The sequence below is a fragment of the Arachis stenosperma genome, chromosome 6, assembly GCF_014773155.1.
Source record: "Arachis stenosperma cultivar V10309 chromosome 6, arast.V10309.gnm1.PFL2, whole genome shotgun sequence".
NCBI classification, from domain to species: Eukaryota; Viridiplantae; Streptophyta; class Magnoliopsida; order Fabales; family Fabaceae; genus Arachis; species Arachis stenosperma.
This window is the reverse complement of record NC_080382.1, coordinates 24,267,063-24,275,151: the sequence shown is the minus strand read 5'-3', so window position 1 is coordinate 24,275,151 and position 8,089 is coordinate 24,267,063.

Below are 8,089 nucleotides of genomic sequence, written 5' to 3'. Positions count from 1 at the left end.
TAATTAATGGCAATAAGGATATTGATGAGTGGGATGTGGGGAAGGCGGTAGGACACTAATCCCTCGATTCATTCCCCCGCATTCTTTGTGATTGTGATGAGTTGGATGTGGAAAAGGTGGTAGAGCGCTAATTCCTCGATTCATTCCCATGCATTCTTCGTGATTTGTGTTTTGTGGGATTTGAGTAAGGTGGTAGGGCACTAATCCTTCGACGTTTTCCCCCACATTCTCTCTCTCTTTCTGTCTGCAAGGTGGTAGGGTACTAATTCCTCGACTAGTATGACACGACCTCACTAGGGGAAGGTGGTAAGGCACTAATCCCTCGATTTATTTTCCTTGGTGTATGTGACGATTGGATTTTTGGCGGTTTAGAATTTCACAAATAAAATCTCGTTGTAAAGTATAGTTTCTAAACCGAACAATAATCCTTTCATACAAAAAGTTGTTTGTCACTAGTACAAACCCCTAAAATTTATAAACCGAAGTATTGGAACCTCGGGTCGTTCTCCCTAGGAATTACAATAAAGTGTCTTGTTATTGGTTTGAGTTGTTTTGGGGTTTTGATATGAAGCATGAAAGTTAAATGGCAAGAAAGTAAACTAACAACTATAAAAGGCTCTTGGCAAGGTATGAAAATTAGAAGTTCTATCCTAGTTATCCTTCTCAATTGTGATGAGAATTGTTCATTGCTACCACTTAGTTAACCCTTACTAAAGAAAGGAAAGTCAAGTGGATGAATTGACTTGAGCCACAAGTCCTAGCCAACTCCCAAGGAAGGACTAGCTTTAGTGCACTCCAAACCAATTAGCAATCTCTCCAATTATCAATCAACAAAGGAATTAGATAACTCAAGTGTCACTAATTACTCTACCTAGGCCAAGAGGAACAAAATCTACACTAAATCTAGAAGAGGCATTTCAACAAACACATAGAGTGCAATACAAGTAAACAACATAAATTGCAAGAATTAAAGAGAGATCTAACTACAAGGGCAAGAGATCAACAATAGAAAAGCAAAGAAGAACAATTATTATGAATTACCTCTTATTGAATTGAAAGAATGTAGAGGGAACAATACTAGATCTACAACAAAATGTAAGAACAACATAAAGGAAATTACAACAAAAGAGTAGAAGAAGAATGAATCTAACAACAAAGAATTGAAAGGTAGAAGTAGAAGAAAGCAAAGAGTAAAACCTAGATCTAAGAACTAATCCTAATCCTAATCCTAATTCTAGAGAGAAGTGAGAGCTTCCCTCTCTAGAAACTAACTCTCACTACTAAAACTAAACTAATGGTAACTAACATGTAAAAGTATGAAAGTATGTTGATTCCCCTTCAATCCTTGGCTTAAATAGCATCAGAAATGAGTTGGATTGGGCCCACAAGGCTTCTAAAATCGCTGGCCACATGTTGCTTTAAGTCACTACAAGAAAAATACCCATTCAGCCACACTTTTTTTAGGCTACATTTGAAAAGCGTAGCCTATTCATAGAATAGGCTACGCTTTTCTCTGTGTTGCCTTTTTATAAGAGAAAAGGATACACAAATGCAGCATCATTTAAAAAGCGTAGCCTTAGGTATTAAAGATATCACTTAAAAAGCGTAGCCGTAGGTTGATATCTATAGGTTCACTTTTCATATCAAAGGAGACGCTTTTAAAAGATAGCCTATTTGTTAAGTTTTGGGTGCGTTTCAAAAGTGATGCCTAATGTCTCTAGAGCCAAAAACTTTAACACTTATAGTAATTTTTTTCCTTGTTTTTCCTGAAAGACCTTATTAACACTTAGTAAATTAAAACTAAGGAAATCAAACTTCTGAGTCTCAGTCACCTTCATCCTCGAGCAACAAACCCTCCATAGCACCCTCTCACTCTCGGTCTCGATAGCTAACCATTGTCGCCCCCCACTCTCGGTCTCGATAGCTCGCCATTGACCCTCTCACTCTCGGTCTCGCCATTCACCCTCTCAGTCTCGCCATTGACCGCCTCACTACAAGCGGAAACCCTCTCACTGTCGCCGTTGAGAGTCATCGCCTCCCACTCACGACTCACCTGCTCTACTCTCCACAGTAACCGTCGTCATCTCCTCTTCGCCATCGCTTGCACTGATCGTCGCTGTGCGGCCCTCACCATCGTCGGTGTGTGGTGCGCGAAATTGTGAACAATACTTTTTCACAACTCAAATAATCCCCAGTAATGGCTCCAAGAACTTGGTGGCTCAATACCATGGCATTACACAACTTCGCACAACTAACCAGCAAGTGCACTGGGTCGTCCAAGTAATAAACCTTACGTGAGTAAGGGTCGATCCCACGGAGATTGTTAGTATTGAAGCAAGCTATGGTCATCTTGTAAATCTTAGTCAGGCAAACTCAGATGTATATGGTGATGAACGAAAATAACATAAAAGATAAGGATAGAGATACTTATGTATATCATTGGTGTAAGAGCTTCAGACAAGTGTATGAAGATGCCTTCCCTTCCGTCTCTCTGCTTTCCTAATGCCTTCATCCAATCCTTTCTTACTCCTTTCCATGGCAAGCTCGTGTAAGGTTTCACTGTTGTCAGCAGCTACCTCCCATCCGCGCAGTGAAAGCTAATGCACACACTCTGTCACAGTGCTGCCAATCACCGGTTTGGTTCCCTCCCCTACCGGAATAGAATAACTCTTTTGCGTCTGTCACTAACGCCCAGTAGGTTACAGGTTTGAAGCACGTCACAGTCATTCAATCATTGAATCCTACTCAGAATACCACAGACAAGGTTTAGACCTTCCGGATTCTCTTGAATGCCGCCATCAGGTCCTGCCTATACCACGAAGATTCCGAAGAATCCAAGAGATATTCACTAAGCCTCAGATGCTTGTAGAACAAGAATGGTTGTCAGTCACCTTGTTCATGGGTGAGAATGGTGATGGGCATCAATCATCACCTTCATCATGTTGAAGAACAAGTGATATCTTGGATAAAGAACAAGCGGAATTGAATGGAAGAACAATAGTAATTGCATTAATACTCGAGGTACAGCAGAGCTCCACACCTTAATCTATGGTGTGTAGAAACTCCACCGTTGAAAATACATAAGCATAAGGTCTAGGCATGGCCGAATGGCCAGCCTCCCAATGATCTAAGATAGCATAAAACTCAAAGATAGCTACCAAGATGTCCGAAGATTCCTAGATATCAAATACAATAGTAAAAGGTCCTACTTATAGAAACTAGTAGCCTAAGGTGTACAAAGATGAGTAAATGACATAAAATCCACTTTCGGGCCCACTTGGTGTGTGCTTGGGCTGAGCAATGAAGCATTTTTCGTGTAGAGACTCTTCCTGGCGTTTAACTCCAGCTTTTATGCCAGTTTGGGCGTTTAACTCCCGATTAGGTGCCAGTTCCGGCGTTTAACGCTGGGAATTCTGAGGGTGACTTTGAACGCCGGTTTGGGCCATCAAATCTTGGGCAAAGTATGGACTATTATATATTGCTGGAAAGCCCAGGATGTCTACTTTCCAACGCCGTTGAGAGCGCGTCAATTGGGCTTCTGTAGCTCCAGAAAATCCACTTCGAGTGCAGGGAGGTCAGAATCCAACAGCATCTGCAGTCCTTTTCAGTCTCTGAATCAGATTTTTGCTCAGGTCCCTCAATTTCAGCCAGAAAATACCTGAAATCACAGAAAAACACACAAACTCATAGTAAAGTCCAGAAAAGTGAATTTTAATTAAAAACTAATAAAAATATAATAAAAACTAAACTAAAACTACTAAAAACATACTAAAAACAATGCCAAAAAGCATACAAATTATCCGCTCATCACAACACCAAACTTAAATTGTTGCTTGTCCCCAAGCAACTGAAAATCAAATAAGATAAAAATAAGAGAATATACTATAGACTCCAAATTATCAATGAAACATAACTCCAAATTAGATGAGCGGGACTAGTAGCTTTTTGCCTCCAAACAGTTTTGGCATCTCACTTTATCCTCTGAAATTCAGAATCATTGGCTTCTTTAGGAACTCAGAATCCAGATAGTGTTATTGATTCTCCTAGTAAAGTATGATGATTCTTGAACATAGCTATTTATTGAGTCTTGGCTGTGGCCCAAAGCACTCTGTCTTTCCAGTATTACCACCGGATACATACATGCCACAGACACATAATTGGGTGAACCTTTTCAGATTGTGACTTAGCTTTGCTAAAGTCCCCAATTAGAGGTGTCCAGGGTTCTTAAGCACACTCTTATTTGCCTTGGATCACAACTCTTATTATTATTTTTTTTCGTTTTCTTTTTTTCTCTTTTTTTTTTCGGTTTTTTTTTTTTTTTTGAATAGCAATGCTTTTTCTTGCTTCAAGAATCATTTTATTGATTTTTCAGATCCTCAATAACATGTCTCCTTTTTCATCATTCTTTCAAGAGCCAACATTCATGAACCACAAATTCAAGATACATATGCACTGTTTAAGCATACATTCAGAGAACAAAAATATTGCCACCACATCAAAATAATTAAACTATTATAAAATTCAAAATTCATGCAATTCTTCCTTTTTCAATTAAGCACATTTTTATTCAAGAAAGGTGATGGATTCATAGGACATTCATAACTTTAAGGCATAGACACTAAGACACTAATGATCATAAGACACAAGCATGGATAACATAAAGCACTAAAATTCGAAAAACAAAGGAATAAAGAACAAGGAAATCAAGGAATGGGTCCACCTCAGTGATGGCGGCTCTTCCTTGCTTTTGAAGGTCCTATGGAGTGCTTGAGCTCCTCAATGTCTCTTCCTTGCCTTTGTTGCTCCTCTCTCATGATTCTTTGTTCTTCTCTAATTTCATGGAGGAGAATGGAGTGTTCTTGGTGCTCCACCCTTAGTTGTCCCATATTGGAACTCAACTCTCCTAGGGAGGTGTTTAGTTGCCCCCAATAGTCTTGTGGAGGAAAATTCATCCCTTGAGGAATCTCAGGGATCTCATGATGAGTGGGATCTCTTGTGTACTCCATCCTTTTCTTAGTGATGGGCTTGTCCTCATCAATGGTGATGTCTCCCTCTATGTCAACTCCCACTGAATAACAGAGGTGACAAATGAGGTGAGGAAAGGCTAACCTTGCCAAGGTAGAGGTCTTGTCCGCCACCCTATAGAGTTCTTGGGCTATAACCTCATGAACCTCTATTTCTTCTCCAATCATGATGCTATGGATCATGATAGCCCGGTCTATGGTAACTTCGGACCGGTTGCTAGTGGGGATGATTGAGCGTTGTATGAACTCTAACCATCCTCTAGCCACGGGTTTGAGGTCATGCCTTCTCAATTGGACCGGCTTTCCTCTTGAATCTTGCTTCCATTGTGCGCCCTCTTCACATATGACTGTGAGGACTTGGTCCAACCTTTGATCAAAGTTGACCCTTCTAGTGTAAGGATGCTCATCTCCTTGCATCATAGGCAAGTTGAACGCCACCCTCACACTTTCCGGACTAAAATCCAAGTATTTCCCCCGAACCATAGTAAGATAATTCTTTGGATCCGGGTTCACACTTTGGTCATGGTTCTTAGTGATCCATGCATTGGCATAGAACTCTTGAACCATCAAGATTCCGACTTGTTGAATGGGGTTGGTAAGTACTTCCCAACCTCTTCTTCGGATCTCATGGCGGATCTCCGGATATTCACCCTTTTTGAGTGAAAAGGGGACTTCGGGGATCACCTTCTTCAAGGCCACAACTTCATAGAAGTGGTCTTGATGCACCCTTGAGAGGAATCTATCCATCTCCCATGACTCGGAGGTGGAAGCCTTTGCCTTCCCTTTCCTCTTTCTAGAGGTTTCTCCGGCCTTGGATGCCATAAATGGTTATGAAAAAGCAACGCTTTTACCACACCAAACTTAAAATGTTTGCTCGTCCTCGAGCAAAAGAAGAAAGAAGAGAGTAGAAGAAGAAGAAATGAGGAAGAGGGAGATGGTAGTGTGTTCGGCCAAGAAGGGAAGAAAGGGTGTTTAGGTTGTGGAAAATGAAGGGGTAAAGAGGGGTTTATATAGGAAAGAGGGGATGAGGGTTCGGCCATTTGAGGGTGGGTTTGGGAGGGAAAGTGGTTTGAATTTGAAGGGTGAGGTTGGTGGGGATTTTATGAAGGATGGATGTGAGTGGTGAAGAGAAAGATGGGATTTGATAGGTGAGGGGTTTTTGGGGAAGAGGTATTGAGGTGATTGGTGAATGGGGGAAGAAGAGAGAGAGTGATGGTAGGGTCCTGTGGGGTCCACAGATCCTGTAGTGTCAAGGGAAAAGGCATCCTTGCACCAAATGGCATCAAAATCCACGTTTTGAGCCTTTTCTGGCGTTAAACGCCGGGCTGGTGCCCATTCCTGGCGTTTAACGCCAGGTTTTTACCCTTTACTGGCGTTTAACGCCAGTCTGGTGCCCCTTTCTGGCGTTAAACGCCCAGAATGGTGCCAGACTGGGCGTTAAACGCCCAACAGCTAGCATTACTGGCGTTTGAACGCCAGCTTCTTCTTCTCCAGGGTGTGCTATTTTTCTTCCTGTTTTTCATTTTGTTTTTGCTTTTTTCATTGTTTTTGTGACTTCTTATGATCATCAACCTACAAAAAAGATAAAATAACAAAAGAAAATAATTAATTATAAAACATTGGGTTGCCTCCCAACAAGCGCTTCTTTACTGTCATTAGCTTGACAGAGGACTCTCATGGAGCCTCAGAGTTGTTCAGAACCGTGTTGGGACCTCCCAACACCAAACTTAGAGTTTGAATGTGGGGGTTCAACACCAAACTTAGAGTTTGGTTGTGGCCTCCCAACACCAAACTTAGAGTTTGACTGTGGGGGCTCTGCTTGGCTCTGTTTTGAGAGAAGCTCTTCATGCTTCTTCTCCATGATGACAGAGGGATATCCTTGGGCCTTAAACACCAAGGATTCTTCATTCACTTGAATGATCAACTCTCCTCTATCAACATCAATCACAGCCTTTGCTGTGGCTAGAAAGGGTCTGCCAAGGATGATGGATTCATCCATGCACTTCCTAGTCTCTAGGACTATGAAGTCAGTAGGAATGTAATGGTCTTCAACCTTAACCAGAACATCCTCTACAAGTCCATAGGCTTGTTTTCTTGAGTTGTCTGCCATCTCTAGTGAGATTTTTGCAGCTTGCACCTCAAAGATCCCTAATTTCTCCATTACAGAGAGGGGCATGAGGTTTACACTTGACCCCAAGTCACACAAGGCCTTCTTGAAGGTCATGGTGCCTATGGTACAAGGTATAAAAAACTTCCCAGGATCTTGCCTCTTTTGAGGCAGTTTCTGCCTAGACAAGTCATTCAGTTCTTTGGTGAGCAAGGGTGGTTCATCCTCCCAAGTCTCATTTCCAAATAACTTGTCATTCAGTTTCATGATTGCTCCAAGGTATTTAGCAACTTGCTCTTCAGTGACATACTCATCCTCTTCAGAGGAAGAATACTCATCAGAGCTCATGAATGGCAGAAGTAAGTCCAATGGAATCTCTATGGTCTCATTTTGAGCCTCAGATTCCCATTGTTCCTCATTGAGGAACTCAGAGGAGATTGGTACACGCCCACTGAGGTCTTCCTCAGTGGCGTCCTCCTCCTTTCTTTCCTCTCCATATTCGGCCATGTCTATGGCTTTGCACTCTCCTTTTGGATTTTCTTCTGTATTACTTGGGAGAGTGCTAGGAGGGAGTTCAGTAACTTTCTTGCTCAGCTGACCCACTTGTCCTTCCAAATTTCTGATGGAGGACCTTGTTTCATTCATGAAACTTTGAGTGGTCTTTATTAGATCAGAGACCATTGTTGCTAAGTCAGAAGTATTCTGCTTAGAACTCTCTGTCTGTTGCTGAGAAGATGATGGAAAAGGTTTACCATTGTTAAACCTGTTTCTTCCACCATTATTATTGAAACCTTGTTGAGGTCTCTCTTGATTCTTCCATGAGAGATTTGGGTGATTTCTCCATGAAGAATTATAGGTGTTTCCATAGGGTTCTCCTAGGTAATTCACCTCTTCCATGGAAGGGTTCTCAGGATCATAAGCTTCTTCTTCAGATGAAGCATCCTTAGTACTGTTTGGT